An 18,500-nucleotide genomic window follows, 5' to 3' on the forward strand; every position below is an offset into this window, starting at 1 on the left:
CATGATTACAATTCTAAAAACCAATTCAGGGTATGCATTCGCGCAACTTCGAACAAACTTTCTGAATAATAAAATAGGTTTTCATAGGCTATTAATTAATTTAGCTCATGTAGTCCGAGGTGTGCCATCTACCATTTAATCATACGTGGCCCTCGTATTAATTTCATAACATAGATATAAATGACAAATGTTCGTAGTTTGCTTTAGACACATTTAATACACTAACGTGTTTGTGGACACGTTCACGTGACAAGATTACGATTCTAAAAACAAAACGGAGTATGCGTTCGCGCAACTTCGGCCAAACTTTTTTTTAATAATAATAAAGCGTTATTAATTGTGGACATGTACGCATGACATGATTTTTGACGCGCCAAAACAAATAGGTACACGTACGCGTGACCCGTTTCAAGATAATTTCTTAATTAAAAGAGGCAAATGCACATAGGTTCTAAAATGAGTAATTAAACAAATTTAATAAGCCAAGTATGATCAAAGCGACCGTGCTAGAACCACGGAACTCGGGAATGCCTAACACATTCTCCCAGGTTAACAGAATTCCTTACCCGAATTTTTGTATTTGCAGACCATAAATAGAGTCAACTTTCTCGATTCAGGATTTTAACTGGTGACTTGGGACACCATAAATTATCCCAAGTGGCGACTCTAATTTAATATAAATAATCCCGTTTTGATTGTCACTTTAATTGGAAAAAACTCCCTTATACCCTTCCAAGGTAGTAAAAAGGAGGTGTGACAGCTCTGGCGACTCTGCTGGGGAAAAGAACCAAGAATCTCTGGTTCGGGGTTCAAGAATTGGAGTTTGTTAATATGATTTTTGCTTGGCTTTATTTATTGTTAATATTACTGTATTCTGTGAACCTTTTGTGTTAAATGATACCTGTTTACCGCTTTGATATTATTTGAATTGTATATAACTGTCTTCTTACGCCACCCCTCTGAGTCTTCTGAAAATGGTGCACATGTTCGCGTGGCCCACTTTTTCTGTAGAAATTATACCAAATAGAACGAGGCTGGCCAACGATAAGGCCGGGTAGACTTTAGTGCTCCTGGTACGTCGCCCCCTCTTTTGCCCTAGTTGTCCGCTCGGGTACCCAAGTATAAAACACAACCCCAGGATTTAAACCTAGAAAAACACAGCCTCATGTCGGATCCCTAGTAGGAACACTTGTCTGCATCACGTGCATTTGATTTAGGGGACTCAACATAGGGGTTGGGTCCGTCTAGGACAGGTGGGCCCAAAATGACAGACCATCCGGATGCATCCTTTGTGCTAATGTGAACATTTATTTGTTTCGGCTTGAATGCTGACCGGCTAGGAAAATAAAGCAAAAGAAAAACCAAGAGTGATGTAGGGAAGGATATAAAACCCGGTTCTGAAAAATCCCCAGTATTTTGAAATGTCTCGAAACTCTGCCAAAAATTTTTTTTCAAAAAAAGAGAAAACCAGAAAAAGAGTCATTTCAAAAGATTCAAAGCTGTGTCCTTTTCAAATATGTCAAAACTAACCGAATTACGCATGTCTAATTCTCACCAGATATGGGATGCGTAGGCAACCTACATAAGGTTCGGCCTTATTTTTGAAAAAAAAAAGAGAAAGAAAGAGTCAATGGTCAAATAAATGTAGTCTGGAGTTTTGGTTAAAATAAGTTGATCCAGCTTCGGTAGTGTTTTAAACTGTTCTTGTCGAGATAGCCTTAGAGTATCGTCAGTTTTCGAAAGGCTATTTTCGTAAAGAATGGACAAGTCTGTCGGTGAAGTGTCATTTTTCCCATAAAGTAGCCCTCCCAGGCCTCAAAATTCATTTGGAATTGGGAAAGGGCCACGTTTGCAAAATGGTCATTTTTGCTAAATTTAGCATATAGGGGAAGGAATCATGGTCCATTGATTTTCTTGTAGAAATTGGAAAACCTGTTTTACAAAAAAGGTCTACCAGAGTCAACCCTAACCTTAACCCTCCACAAGTACAAATGAACACTGTCCAGGACCCGTCACAAATGAACACCACCCAGGACTCGTCAGAAGTGGTCAGAAAACATGCTCGATTGTAGTTGCGTATGTGGTGGAATGATCCAGATGAAGATGGTCAGAAGTGGGTGAAAAAGCAGTTGGGTGCCCTTATAAACATTTTGGAAATCAAACCGCGAGAAGATTTAATCGGGGCTTTGGTAACTTTTTGGGACCCTGTCCACAATGTTTTTCGTTTCTCGGACTTTAAGATCACCCCTACTCTGGAGGAAATGGCCGGGTACATTGAGTTTTGACGGGATTTGAAGAAGCAGCAACTTATATTTCCGAGGGCTCCTTCAGTGCACAAGTTCTTTGACCTCCTGAATATCAGCAAACAGATGAAGAAGGCCCATGTAAGAAAAGGGTATTGTTCATTCCATTTCTTGTACTTCAGGTTCGGACACTCAGCTGGGTTTGAAACGCATAAAAAGGGTTTGAGTAACAAACAAGATAAGGGCCTTTGGCAAATTCATCGCCAGTTCTCTTTTATTGTGGCGTTTTTGGGGATAATGGTTTTTCCAAATGAGGAAGGGACAATGGATACTCGTATGGTTAGAATTGCACAAATCCTCACTACCAAGGAATATCATACACTTGTCCCGTTAGTGCCGGCAGATATTTATCGAGCATTGACATTATGCAAAGCTGGGGCTCAATTCTTTGAAGGTTGCAATATCCTTCTACAAAAGTGGTTGATCGAGCATCTCCGCCATCATCCCAAATTCATAAGTTATGGTTCGAGCCCGGATAACTTTATTAAGAGTTATGAGGAAAGGGTGAAAGACTTCAACGTCCAGAAGGGTTTGAAGCATGGGTCTCCCACTTGAAAGATCTCAAAGCAAGTTAGGTTGAGTACACTATATGATGGCTCCCGATGACAGAAGCCATATACATGACTGCTACCAAGGGTTACCTGAGGTTAATGGGTGTGAGGAGTATCCAGTCATATGCACCGCAGAGGGTTTTGAGGCAATTAAGAAGATATCAGATCATGCCCGAAGATGAAAATCTAACCACCCAGGTCATAGAGCTGCATCCAGAAGTTGCATTGCTTGAGGCTTTAGTTCAGCAGGATTGGAATGGCTGCTGGTATCTGAAAAATGGCACCCAGGTACCAAATGTTGCAAAGGGGGAAGTAGTTCCAAATTATGTTGCATGGTTTGAGAAAAGGCCTTGTGTAAACAACGAGCCAAAGCCTGAGTCCGAGCCCGAGCCCAAAAGGCCTGCCAAGAGACCTCATGTTCAAGCTTTTGACGACAAAATCCAAGAAAGGTTGGCCTGGGGAGAAAAGGAGAAGAAATATCAAGCCGAAACTCATGCCTTGAAAGAGAAGCTAAGAAACATGGAATTCAACAACGATCTCCAAGCACAAGAAGCCAAAGGTGAGAGAAGAAAGTTGGCCCAAGAGAGTGAAGCTCTCCGAGTCCAAGTTCGAAAAATAAAAATAGCAATTAAGAACCCGGGCAGGAGCAGAAAAGATGAAAAACTTATCTACAGCCTTACGCAAAAAGTGCGTGACTATGAGGATGATTTGCAAAAGGCCGAAGCGGAGCTAGCAAATGCCTGAGCCAAGTTAGCTAAGAATGCGGAAGGACGGGCTAGCTTCATTCGGAAACTGAAGGAGAAGTATGACAAGGGAATGGTGAGTATAAAGAAAAAGGTCAATGTCCTTGAAAATGAAATGGCCAAGCAGGCAAGAGACTTCAAAGCAGAAAGGGAACACTGCTATGCCCTGATGTCGCAGCTAGGGAAAGACCTACAGCAGCTTCAAGAGCAAAATCACACAGCTGAACAAGTTTTGGAGGGTATTATCACGGAAAAGGTTAGGAGAATTGCGGACTACATTGTGATGAAATGCAACGAGTGTGAAGACATGACCAGGTCCATATTCTTCGTTTCAGTTATGATTTTTGTCCGACAGATCATGGATAACTTGTTTCGCCTCCAAGAAGACATGGCACAAAGGCCCGCAGTAAGGCCAACGGGAGCAGCAGTTGAAGCGCTTATGTATTCTTGACTTTGTTTGTTCAAGTCTGTTTTGTTAGTTTATTTTCGAGTCTGTATTGTCAAGTTGTTAGTTCATTTTGAGTCTGTATTTTTAGTTTTCTTTTGAAGTTGTCGGTCCACTCGTCGAGTCTATTAGTCTTTATGTTTAAAATCTCTAAGGGAAGTTGTCGTAGTCAAAATGTTTTACTTTATTTTATTTTATAAAATTTGAAAACCCCAAAAAATGTTTTTATTATTATTATTTATTTCACACATGTTCCCAGAACTACGCTTGGTCTGATTCATGCGGTGTCATGATACGTAGGCAATCCTCACAGGATTCGATCATATCCGTGAAATGAAAAGAGAAAAAAAAGAGTAAAACAAGAGGAATTGTGAAAAACAAGAGAGTAAAAATGAGAGAATAAGAGAACAAAAGTGAGAATCGAGCAAAGAAAAGTAGTAGTGAAAAAGAAAAAAGAAAGAAAAGAGAGAAATTGCAAAATGGAAGTTAGTGAAAGCCGGGATGATGCAAGCAGCCATTCAAATACATAATAGAAATGGTTAACTACTTAGGTGCATTGCATCCCCAACGTGCAATTACCTATCTGTTAAGTTCTAATCGCTAACGACTTTGCTTGTTGTCATCAAGTCCAGGCAGGTGGTTAGTTTGTTTGGCATTCTGGCAACTCACCCGTACACCACCAGGTCCAAAGACAAGTTGATCATGGCTGGCCAAGAACTGGATGCAAGTGTTATTGATCCGACAAGGGAGGGGGAAGAGTCTGATGTTAATCTGAAAGAAAAGTTATATAAGTTGAAACACCTGACGGCAGAGATGTACCAGGCTTGGGTAAAAGGGCATCCACCACCATCATACCCCGCCAACCCTGCCTTCGTCCCGCCACTGGCTCAGTCTCAAGAACATCCCACTGTTGATTCATCTCCGAGCTTCCCCACTTACCACCACTACCAAGGCACCACTTCCCAAACCCCACAAGAACCACCACCCAAACCATTCCCATACCCCCCTCCACCAGCCACCCCTATTTTCATGGCACCCCCACCTGCTACACTCTATCGATCCTCCAGTGAGCCCTTATTCCAGACCCAAGATAACCAATACTATCCCCCGGAGCCTACTTTCAAGGCCCCAGAACACTACTCTTACACACGTCGTTTCGACCTCCCAGTTGAGAATGAGAAACCCCCTAAGAACCCAGAACAGGAGGAGTTGTTTAGAAAGGTTAGAAGCCTGGAACAGTCGTTCAGAAACATACAGGGATTGGGAGGCCAGGTGAGCGTAGCCTACAAAGATTTGTGTCTATTCCCTGATGTTCAGTTGCCTGTGGGGTTTAAGATGCCGAAGTTTGATTTGTATGACGGGCACGGGGACCCGGTGGCCCATTTGAGGGGATTCTACAGTAAAATGAGAGGAGCCAGTAGGAAAGATGAACTATTGATGGCATACTTTAGCCAGAGTCTGAGTGGCGCAGCCTTGGAGTGGTACATTCGTCAAGATCATAGCAGATGGTATACCTGGGATGATTTGGCACAAGCATTCGCTCGTCACTTCCAATACAACATCGAGATTGTTCTAGATCGTTTGTCTTTGACTAAAATTGAGAAGAAGACTAGTGAAATTTTTAAAGAATATGGTTTTCGCTGGAGAGAACAAGCGGCAAGAGTCAACCCACCAATGGAGGAAAGCGAAATGGTGGAGTACTTTCTGTAGGCTCTGGAGCCTACTTACTTTGGCCATCTAATATCGGCCATAGGCAAGTCTTTCAAAGAGGTAGTGAAGATGGGTGGCATGGTGGAAGAATGGATTAAATCAAGAAAAATCATGAGTTACTCAACTATCAAAGCAACTACCCAATCTATTCAGAATGGTGCTAGAGGAGTGATCGGAAAGAAAAAGAAAGAAGATGTGGCAACAGTTGATTCAGGATCATGGATTGGACCTAGGAGCCCATCACACCACTATACTCAACCTCGACCCCATCACCAAACCTATACCCAAACCCCATATAATCCATCCAAGCATTACTTCCCATCACCAGACCCTCAGATTTCTATCCACCACACCCAGACATATACTCAACCTCCTGCTTACTCCCAATGGCGTGCCCCAGCCACACAAAACACCTACCCAGCTCAACAAAATGCTTACCCACCCCTACGAGCCTACCAAAACCCTGCCGGCCCAGGTTTCTGACCCAATCCAACATTCAAAAATGAGAGGTTGTAGTAGAAGAAAATCTTCACCCCGTTAGGGGAATATTATATCAGTTTGTTCCATAGATTGAGGCAGTTGGATATGCTGAGGCCAATTGAGTCGAAATTGCCAAACCCTCCTCCAAAGAATCTTGATTACTCCTTGAGATATGAATATTGTTCTGGTACTCCGGGGCATGATATAGAGAAGTGCTGGTACTTGAAAAAATGCCATCCAAGAGATCATTAACACAAACTGGATTGAAGTCCAGACTCTAGAGGCACCCAATATCAATTAGAACCCATTGCAAACCCATGAGAAAACAAACATGATCGAGATAGTACACAAGGGAGGGGAGCCCAAGAAGCTTTCACATATCGTCATGATGATTTGGTCCAGTGAGGTTAAGCCAGTTAAAAAACCAACGGTTGAAGGATCAGTGAACAAGTTGAGCATGACAAACAGATGGGCCAGCTATGGTAGTTAAGAAAGGATTTCCAAGTGATGTTATGGCAAAGTAAGAAAAGTCAAAAGTGGTCGTGCCAGGAGTGACAAACAAGCCTACCATAATTGTAGAGGGTTCCCGTACGGATCCTGTCATCATCAAGCCTATAACCCAGTTGTCGGTAATCAGCACCAAGGCTATCCCATGGAACTATGAACGGGTGATAGTAACCTATAAGGGAAAGGAAGTGAAAGAAAAAGTCAATGAGGCCCAGGGATTAACTCGTTCGGCGAGATGCTTTACCCCGGAAGAGTTAAGGAAAGCTAAAACGTCCAGAGATAACCCAGTTCTAATAAAGAAAGCAGTCAATGAAAAAGAGGCGGAGGAGTTTCTGAGAAAGATGAAGGTACAAGATTATTCCATTATGGAGCAGTTGAGAAAGACGCCCGCTCAGATTTCCTTGTTATCATTGCTAATCCATTCAGACGAGCACCGTCGGGCCCTAATGAAAATTCTGAACGAGGCTCATATTCTCGACAAAATTTTAGTGAACCATCTGGAGAAGATCGCCAACAAAATATTTGAGGTGAATAGGGTCACCTTCTCTGATGACGAGTTGCCTGTGGAAGGTACTGAATACAACAAAGCTCTCTATCTTACGGTGAAATGTGAAGATTTTGTGGTCACAAGGGTGTTAGTTGACAATGGTTCCAGTGGGAACATCTGCCCTCTCTCTACTCTGGACAAGTTGAAAGCTGATGATGAGAGAATTCACAAGAACAACATATGCGTCCGAGGATTTGACGGTGGAGGGAAAGATTCAGTTGGTGAAATAGTGCTAGAGTTGACAACAGGACCGGTAGAATTCACCATGGAGTTCCAGGTACTGGACGTAGCTGTATCTTACAATTTGCTGTTAGGTCGACCTTGGATTCATGCCGCCAAAGCAGTCCCGTCCACTCTGCATCAGATGGTCAAGTTCGAATGGGATAGACAGGAGATCCTCGTGCATGGTGAGGATAATTTGTGTGCCCACAGTGATGCCTCTGTCCCGTTCATTGAGGCTGAAGATGACAAAGGGCCTTGGGTTTATCAAGTGTTTGAAGCAGTGTCGGTCGAGAAAGTTCCAGAAGGGAAATGTGTTCCAACTCCAAAGATAGCCTCTGCATCCGTCATGGTGGCCTCTAAAATCCTGAAAAATAGCTTTGTGCCAGGTAAAGGTCTAGGTGCATCCCTGCAGGGTATCATATAGCCAATGTCCCTCCCTGAAAATTGGGTACGTTCGGTCTTGGATTCAAACCTACAGCGGCAGATGTGAAAAGGGCTAAAAGGTTGAAATAGAAGGCGTGGGCACTTCCAAAACCTATCCCACATCTCTCCAGGTCTTTTGTCAAGCCCGGTGCCAGGAAACGCCCAGTGACAACAGTTCCAAGTTCTGCGGTTGACATTGATGAAGAGTTAATTGAAAGGTTCCAGAGGTTGTTTGATAATGTGAACATGGTGGAAGTTGGAGAAGGTTCTAGCAAAGTGGACGTGCAGTTCGTCGGGCCGAATGTAAAGCTTAACAATTGGAAGACTACTCATCTCCCTACCCGGAAGGAGTCTTGGTAGTTTGTTTTGTTTTCCTTTCTATCTGGGTCATTCCAGGGTTGTGACCCAAATTTTTATTTCTCGCTTGTTGATGTACAAACCCTTTTATCCTTTATTTTTAATGAAATGCAATTTCCCTTTCCATCACTCCTGATAGTCTTATTTTTGTTTTCTTTTCTTCTTTGTACAGTTCTTTTTATGTTGGTTTCAATGACATAACATGCATGAGGAATCTTCGGCCAAGTCGTAAAAGTCAATTCAATTTTGAAATAATAATCCAGGAAATAGAGTGTGATGATGAATCAGAATATGATGAGGATGAGGCCTTTGAAGAGATTAGTAAGGAACTAAGTCATTTTGAAGAAAAACCCAAACCTAATCTGAATGATATGGAAGCAATCAATCTAGGGGACCCAAATAATGTAAGAGAAACTAAGATAAGTGTCCATCTTGAACCACAAATCAGGGAAGAGATAATTAAAACATTATTTGAGTACAAGGATATTTTTGTATGGTCGTATGATGATATGCCCGGTTTGAGAACCGATTTGGTGGTCCATAATTGTCAATTGATCCAGCATTCCCTCCCGTTAAGCAGAAGTTAAGAAAGTTCAAAACTGACATGAGCGTGAAGATTAAAGAGGAGGTCACAAAGCAGCTTGATGCAAAGGTCATTCGAGTCACGCGGTATCCCACGTGGTTAGCCAATGTTGTGCCTGTGCCAAAGAAAGATGGTAAGACCAGAGTGTGTGTCGATTACCGTGATCTCAACAAAGAAAGTCCAAAGGACAACTTCCTACTGCTAAATATCCACATTTTGATTGATAATTATGCCAAGCATAAGATTGGGTCTTTTGTGGATTGCTATGTGGGGCATCATCAGATTTTAATGGATGAGGAAGATGCGGAAAAGACAACATTCATCACGCTATGGGGAACATATTGCTACAAGGTCATGCCTTTTGGTTTGATAAACGCTGGGGCAACTTACATGAGGGCAATGACAACCATATTCCATTACATGATACACAAGAAAATTGAGGTTTACGTGGATGATGTGATCATAAAGTCCAGGAGTCAGTCTGACCACGTCAAATATTTGAGAAAGTTTTTCCAAAGTCTCTGCAGGTACAATCTTAAGCTCAATCCTGCAAAGTGCACATTTGGTGTTCCATCGGGAAAATTGTTGGGATTCATAGTCAGTCGGCGGGGCATCAAATTGGATCCATCAAAGATTAAAGCTATTCAGGAATTGCCCCCGCCAAAGAACAAGACCGAGGTGATGAGTCTGTTAGGGAGGCTGAACTGCATCAGTAGGTTTATTGCTCAGCTCACGACAACTTGTGAGCCCATCTTTAAGCTGCTAAAGAAAGATGTTGCGGTCAAATGGACTGATGAGTGCCAGGAAGCATTTGATAAGATCAAAGAGTATTTGTCGAACCTACCTGTGTTGGTCCCGCCGGAGCCTGGGAGACCTTTGATTCTTTATTTGACAGTCTTGGATAACTCATTTGGTTGTGTGTTGGGTCAGCATGATATCACTGGCAGGAAATAGCAATTCATTTACTATCTCAGCAAGAAATTCACATCTTATGATGTTAAGTATACTCCCATTGAGAGGACATGTTGCGCCCTGACTTGGGTAGCACAAAAGTTAAAGCATTATTTGTCGTCATACACCACTTACCTCATTTCTCGCCTGGATCCTCTGAAGTATATCTTTTAGAAGCCTAATGCCCACAGGAAGACTTGCAAAGTGGCAGATTTTGCTCACAAATTTTGACATCATCTATGTGACTCAAACCACGATGAAAGCCCAAGCATTGGCCGATCATTTGACCGAGAACCCGGTCGATGAAGAGTATGAACCATTGAGAACATATTTTCTCGATGAAGGGGTGATGCATATTGATAAGGTGGAGCAGGTTAAAAGACCAAGTTGGAAACTTTTCTTTGACTGAGCCGCTAATATGAAAGGTGTTGGAATAGGAGTTGTACTCATTTCTGAAACAAGGCACCACTACCCTATTACGGCCTAGCTGTGTTTCTATTGTACCAACAACATGGCTGAGTACAAGGCATGCATTCTGGGTTTAAGGCTAGCTGTAGATATGAGAATCCAGGAAGTCCTGGTCTTGGGAGATTTGGACCTTCTAGTGCACCAGATTCAATGAGAATGGGAGACACGGGATTTAAAACTTATACCATATCGGCAATGTCTACATGATCTCTGTCAACGGTTCAGATCACTGGAGTTCAAGCATATCCCTAGGATCCATAATGAGGTTGCTGACGCTTTGGCTACTCTAGCGTCGATGCTTATGTTGACACTTTCCATATTCAACTCTGCGATCAACATGCTTACTGTAACATGGTGGAAGAAGAACTTAATGATGAACCTTGGTTCCACAATATCAGGGAGTACATCAGAATGGGGGTATATCCAGTGCAAGCCATGGGGGATCAAAAGAGAACAATTCGACATTCGGCAAGTGGGTTTTTCTTCAGTGGAGGAGTTTTGTACAAAAGAACTCTAGATCTTGGATTGTTACGATGCATAGATGCTATACAAGCATCGACTATCATGACTGAAGCGGAGTTTGCAAACCGCATATGAGTGGATATGTTCTAGCAAAGAAAATTCTCCGAGCAGGTTATTATTGGCTCACCATAGAGCGAGATTGTATCAGTTTTGTGCGCAAGTGTCATCAATGTCAAGTACATGGAGATTTGATTCATTCTCCGCCATTTGAATTGCACACAATGTCCGCACCATGGCCCTTTGTTGCTTGGGGTATGGATGGCATCAGACCAATTAAGCCAGCAGAATCCAATGGACACAGGTTCATTTTGGTGGCCATTGACTATTTCACTAAGTGGGTTGAAGCTAAAACTTTCAAATCTATGACCAAGAAGGCAGTGGTCGATTTTGTTCATTCAAATATCATTTGTCAATTCGGGATTCTAAAGGTGATCATCACGGATAATGGTGCTAATCTTAACAGTCATCTGATGAAAGAGGTATGTCAACAATTTAAGATTACGCATCACAATTCCACCCCAAGCCGAATGGATCAGTCGAGGCAGCCAACAAAACATAAAGAAGATACTTCGGAAAATGGTGCAAGGTTCCACGCGATGGCATGAAAAGCTGCCCTTTGCATTGTTGGGTTATCGTACTACTTTCGCACTTCAGTAGGTGCAACTCCTTATTTGTTGGTATATGGCATAGAAGCAGTGATACCCACGAAAGTTGAAATCCCATCCCTTCGGATTGTTGCTGAAGCCGAAATTGATGACGGTGAGTGGGTCAAAACCCGTCTGGAGCAATTGAGTTTGATTGATGAAAACAGATTGGCAGCAGTGTGTCATGGCCAATTGTATTAAAAGAGAATGGCAAGAGCATATAACAAGAAGGTGCGTCCACGGAAATTTGAAGTGGGTCAGCAAGTATTGAAATGCATCATTCCACATTAAGCTGAGGCGAAAGGCAAGTTCGCCCTAAATTGGCAGGGGTCGTTCATCGTAATGAAAGTGTTGTCCAATGATGCTTTGTATTTAACAGATACAGAAGGCAAATGTGTAGACATGGCTATCAATTCTGATGCAGGCAAAAGATATTATATATGATTTCTTTGGTTTAAATTGTATTTGTTTGTACTTGGCATGTTTTAAAGATTGGAATGACGAAGGCATTTTGTTCTGCTATCTAAACACTTTATCCTTTGTTACCCCTTTGAGCTTTATTTATTTCCTTTCATACCCCTCTTTGGGAATCAGTAGCAAAATTATAAGAACACGAACGCAAAAGGTAAGTAAAGAAGTAGAGAAGGAAAGAGAAGAGAAAAGAAAGGAAAGAATGGAAAAGAATGAAAAGAAAGAAAAGAAAAAGAAGAAAGAAAACAAAAAGGAAAAAAGAGAAAGAAAGGAAAGGAGAGAAGTAACAACCACAAAGCAATTCATATGTCATGAACTACGTTCGACCTGATTCTTTTTAAGGATACGTAGGCAGCCTCACAGTTCAGTCCCATCAAAATAAAAATTTAAAAGTCCCCAAGCAAAGAAACTGGGCAGAAAGTTGTGGTTGTTGTAAGAAATCTGATTCCAAAAGTTGTAATTTTGAACCCATTCAAGTTGTTTTGAGCCTTTGTGATACCCTTTCTTTCTAAACCCTATCCAAAATACGGTCCAAAGAAAGACCTTCCGACCAGTCTTCGAGAGGTGCCAAGTCGAGAAAGTAGAGGTGATTCATATCAAGGGCAACACCCTGTTCTGAGCAGGAAAAATGAAAAATGAGATGAAAGATGAGAGTTTTATTGGTGAAAACCCTGTTGGGCACCGTAAGGCGGTGGAAAGCTGAGAGAAATTTAAAAATGAGGGATTCTTATTGGTGAAAATCCTTACGGGCACCGTAAGACAACGGTGAGTTGAGAGATGAATAAATGAGAGAGGTTTGCTGGTGAAAACCCTCAGGGCACCGCAAGCCGAACAAGGTTGTTGACTTGGAAAGAGAGTTAGATTATGGGAACCCCGGGCATAAAAGTGTGAAGATTGAAAAGAATATTGGTTGAATAGGTTGGGCTGACTAATCCGAAATGCATGACATGATCATTGATGCCAGCAGCTTCACTCAAATAAGTCCCTTTTCCTTTTCTTCCTCAAATAGTCCTTCCGTTTGATTTTTCTTCTCTACTCATAACTCTCGGAGTCATTGCATTTTATTTCCTTTTGGGTCTACTCATCTAAGGCTTTTTCAATGTTAGCCTTGCAAAGCAAAAGAAAGGATCGCAAAGCCTACTACCAACGTCCAAAATTGCACAAAGCAAAGTGCGGCCAAAGCATGCCAGAAATAGCATGATGCAAAAATAAAGGTTGGGCGTAGAGCATTCAGGTCATTCAAGGTCTTATGGGTCAAAATTCAGACGAAAAGGCAAATAGTTATCGGCCAGTTCAAAGCAGCCAGTCAAAGCAAAGCACGGCAGCGAAAGGGTCACCTTCAACAAGAATGCCGCAAACTAACCACTACATTTTTAAACTGACAAGATTTTTCTTTGATTGAAACAGGGGCAGAAAATTTCGTTTGTTTCGGAGAAACTCTCCATAAAGAAAGCAAGTACCGGACAGGTTCGACCGTATATTCTCAGGACCCTCCTGGACAATGGGACTTAGTTAAAATTCAAAACATTCATGAGTAACAAGATCTAGCATAAACTCTACTTTGAGGGAATATAAGTTGGTTTTGAAGTCTTCATTCTTAGGACGAGACTCAATTGGAAATTTTCACGACCCTCCTAGATAATGAGATTTAGTTTTAGGACCTTCATAAATAAGAAGATTTAGCAGAAGTCATACCTTTAGGAAATATAATTTAGCTTTAAAACTGTCATTTTACTAGGAGTTTTTAGAACCCTCCCGGATAATAGGATCTAGCTTTTAAATTCTTTGAGATTTTCTGGTAACAGGATTCAATAAACACTCACCTGGAGAACAAGGGAAGACAACATAAGTTTCAAGAATGGAAAGCAGTTCAGGCCCAACCAATCAGGAACCCACCTGGAGAACAAAGGTAAAGTAGCAGTTTTAGAGGAGTCAGTTCGAGTGTTGGCAATCAAGCTCTCACCTGGAGAACAAAGGGAAAGCAGCTCAAATTTTGGAAATCATGCGCGCACCTGGAGAACAAAGGGAAAGCGGTTCAAGTTTTGGAAATCAGGCGCCCACCTGGAGAACAAAGGGAAAGCAGTTCAAGTGTTGGTAATCAGGCGCCCACCTGGAGAACAAAGGGAAAGTAGTTCAAGTATTGGTAATCAGGCGCCCACCTGGAGAACAAAGCGAAAGCAGTTCAAGTTTTGGAAATCAGGCGCCCACCTAGAGAACAAAGGGAAAGCGGTTCAAGTTTTGGAAATCAGGCGCCCGCCTGGAGAACAAAGGAAAAGCAATTCAAGTGTTAATAATCAGGCGCCCACCTGGAGAACAAAGGGAAAGCAATTCAAGTTTTAGTAATCAGGCGCCCACCTGGAGAAAAAGGGAAAGCGGTACATGTTTTGGAAATCAGGCGCCCACCTGGAGAACAAAAGGGAACCAGTTCAAGTTTTGGAAATCAGGCGCCACCTGGAGAACAAACGGAAAGCAGTTCAAGTTTTGTAAATCAGGCGCCCACCTAGAGAACAAAGGGAAAGCAATTCAAGTGTTGGTAATCAGCCGCCTACTGTAAAACAAAGTGAAGCAGTCCAAGTTTCAAGGAAAAACAATTCAAATGTTGGAAATCATGCGCCCACCTGGAGAACAAAGGGAAAAACAATTCAAGTTTCAGAGGAAAGGAATACAATTCAAGTTCGGCAATCAGGTGCCCACCTGGAAAACAAAGGGATAACAAGTCAAGTTCCGAAGGGAAGGAAGATAATTCAAATGTTGGTAATCAGGCGCCCACCTGGAGAACAAAGGGAAAGCAGCAATGTTCAAGTTCGGCAATCAGGCGCCCACCTGGAGAACAAAGGGAAAGCACCTCAGAATACGATTTAAGTCAACGACAAGGGAAGCTCACCTAGAGAGTACAAGTCAACAGAGCAGCAGAAACTGCGAGATCAAGTTTGAAGATATAGAAAAGATTCTTGTAATTCATAAAGCATAGCTTAGTCTAGCTTCCTTTATTTTGTTTTAGTGTAATAAGGAGTTCAGCAAGCAGTAGCAGCAGCAGTAACAGTGAAATCACAGCTTCCTGGTAGTCTCAGCTACCGAAACTTCCCGAACTACACTAACCTGATTTCTTTATAGCCAAGGATATGTAGGCAACCTCAGAAGCAGGGTGCGATCAAATCTTTCAAAAAATGCTTCCCACGGAGTATTCAAACAGGCAAAAATTGTTCGTATTCGCTCACTTTATCTTTGCACGAAAACTCTTCATGTTTCCGAACAAAGAGGGCAACTGTGAGCACATGATTTTTGCCCTATATGAATTACTCCCATAAATTCAAGAAAAATAAATTTTTTCAATTATTTGCAATTTTATAGATTTTTAGAAATTTTATTAATTATTTGCATTTTTGTGCATTTTTAATTTCCACTAAAAGTCAAAAATACCAAAAATATCACGCCTTGCATTTAAGATTTATTTTTACATTTTAGGTTAATTAGAATTAGTTGCTTTATTAAAAATTGGAAAATCAAAAATTGGTCTATTTTAGCATTTTTAGTCTTTTAGCATTAAATTAGTAATTTCTTCTTTTAATTTAGGAGTAATTAACTTTTATAAATATCCTAGTAGATAATTAACTTAATTGTACAGCTTAGTTTAATTTAAGAGTCTAATTTAGGGTTTTTTTTAATTGAAAAGAAAAGAAAACAATTATAGAAAAGAATAATAGAACAAAAAAGGGAAAAGGAATTTGTTCTTAAAAAACAATTTGGGCCAAGACCAAAAATCCCTAGTCTAACTCCCTCCAAACCCGTTCCATCCCAAGCCAGTTACCCGATCCAGGCCCCCACTATAACCCAAACGACGTCGTTTCCCTTCTTAAAATCCCAACCGTTGTTCTTCATTGATCCAACGGCTGGGAACTAAGGCTTCCTAAGTATAATAGTGTCCGAACCCAGGTCCCCCCCCAGTCCAAGCACCCCTTCAGTCCTCTTTATCTCTAACTCAGAACCCCTAGATATGCGCCGCCCTTAGATCCCAAATCCCCATCGGCCAGCGGCGATGCCATGAACCACTCCAATCCGCTCCAAAATAACACCCCGGAATCCCCTTCGTCCTCTCATCCCAAATCTCCAACCCGCTGCCTTCAAATCATAGTCGAGCCCTTCGAATTTCAGATCGAAGACCGGAGTTCCCTGAACCCTAATCTCTCCAAACATCTTCGGATCTTTACCACACAACCACCTTCACCCTTCCTTACCAAATCCATCATTAATTCCCAAAAAAAGCACCCTCAAACTCCCCCATTTTTGGATCCAAAAAAACCCTAGATCTTTTAGGTCCAACTCTTTGGCTCCTAGAGTTCAATACGAATCAAGATTCGTCTTAGCCAAGCGTTCTCGTTGAGAGCCCTTGGTTAATATGAGTTTTGGTTCGATTTTGAGAGATACAGTTGCTTGGTCGGCCACTGTTCCTCCACCGTTTTGGACGATTGTTTGGATTCAATCATTTCCCAAGCTTTGCCCGGTTAATCATCAACCCCCCTTTTTCTTCTTTGATTTCTTTTTGCTTTGTTTGCTTGTTTCTGATGTTTTTTCTTTCATCTTTAGTTATTAGTTGGTTTGTTATTTTAGGTTATTGGCCATTAGTAGTCACTCGCTCGAATGGTTTGATTTTCCTGTTTATTGGATTAGGTTATATTGTTGTTTTGTCTAGGTCATATGCTATCATGATTTTTTTCCCTCTTATTTTGTTATAATCCATGTTGCTAATTGCATGATTCTAGATTTTAGGGTTTCCTTTTGCTGTGATTCAGTATTTTAAATGCTCCATGTCCATTCTTCTTTTAATTATAGTCAAATTTGTCACTGGTCGTTAGAAGTTAGATTTTTTGAAGTTCATCTTAAAGTTGAATCTTTCTAATTTGTGTTAAGGGTCCGGATTTTTACCTTTTTCAGTATGTGTTTATTGTTTGATTGGTTTCACTCATATCTATTTGCTTTGTGATGTTTGCCTCAAATTGTAAATGGTTAGAAACTCCTAGGGTCTTAGTTGGACAATTAGGAACTTAAGGGGTTAATTTGGAAAGTATAAATGAGGTTCTCAGATAAGGCTAGCATTAGGAGTTTCTAGAATATGGGCAGCTGGCCCAATCTTGGCCAGCACAAGTGTTGGAGCCAATTAAAGGATGCCAGCTGTCCCAATTAGTTACAAAAGATGCCTTTGCGGGCTGGAAATATTCTCATTTTCTGTTTTCAGGCACATGGCCTTAGAGGCCTATAAATGAGGATCCTTCCCTCACTAGAAGAGGAGATTTTTCAGCCTCATTTTTCTCTACACTAAACTTCTGAAAGAGCCTGGGATACTCTAAAAAAATACAGAAATTTCTGCATCATTTTGGGTCAAAAATTACTGGGGATTGGTCTTTAATTTCACTGTTAGCAGTAGTTGGAGAATTTCAAAGGATTTCTGAACTATTTGGGGTTTTAAAAATGGTTTGAAGGGCCGAATGTTGTTGTGTTGGTGTTGTTGACCTACTGTTGTTGTTTCTTCCTAACCTTGGGCTTGTTTTCTCTGTTACTTTTGCTGAAATCAGGTACTTCTTGGATCTTACTAACATGTGAAGTGCATATTGAAGCTATGTAATCAATTTGGACTTGTAGATGAATGTGAACTAGGCTGAATATTAGTCTATATTCTTCAAAGACTATTCATGTGTTCCTTATTGAATTAGTTTTACTATTTGAACTTTACTGTATTCAGTCATGCTATGGACAATGCATTTTCGAATTTTATTTGGACTCTAATTTGTCACTTTGGTTCTAGCTTAGTTAAATTCTTTCTCAAGTATTTGTGTGTTTGGACTGTTATGGGGGGATTTAATTTCGATGAACAACATTCTTATACCCTTCCAGTGTAGTAAAAAGGAGGTGTGACAGCGGTATCCCCGGAAATCTCCTTGCATATTTACTTTTGGGACTACGAGACGGTATCTTGGCAGATCCCCTACTATTGTTTATCCCTGTGTGTTGTGCTGCTATTTTTCTGTGGTTTTCTCTTTTATTAAATTTCCAGTCTCTTATTACACTGTTATATTCTTTTGCTTTATTTATTATATACCAGTAGGGACCTGACCTGACCTCGTCACTACTCGACCGAGGTTAGGCTTGGCACTTACTAGGTACCGTTGTGGTGTACTCATGTTAATCTTATACACATGTTTTGTGTGCAGATACATGTATTTCTTATCAGCCTCGTTATCAATGAGCAGCGAGATTTTGAAGACTTCAAGGTATATCTGTCGCGTCCGCTGACCTCAAAGTCCCCCTCTATTCCCTCATATGTCATTTATCTTTCCGTATTTTTTCTTAGACTCTGGTGTATAGAGATACTTAGTTTCTTCTATAGCTTGTGACTTATGATTTTTCGAGTTTTAGGATTACTGTGTATACTCAAGCGCTGGGTTACTTGTACATCCCGAGCGGCATTTTATCTTTTTATAATTATATGTTGCAGTCTTGTTGTTCAATTTTATTTTCATTTCTGTTATTTTGCAATTTGTTAGGCTTACCTAGTCGTAGAGACTAGGTGTCATCATG

The sequence above is a fragment of the Nicotiana tabacum genome, chromosome 5 (assembly GCF_000715075.1).
Source record: "Nicotiana tabacum cultivar K326 chromosome 5, ASM71507v2, whole genome shotgun sequence".
Taxonomy (NCBI): Eukaryota; Viridiplantae; Streptophyta; class Magnoliopsida; order Solanales; family Solanaceae; genus Nicotiana; species Nicotiana tabacum.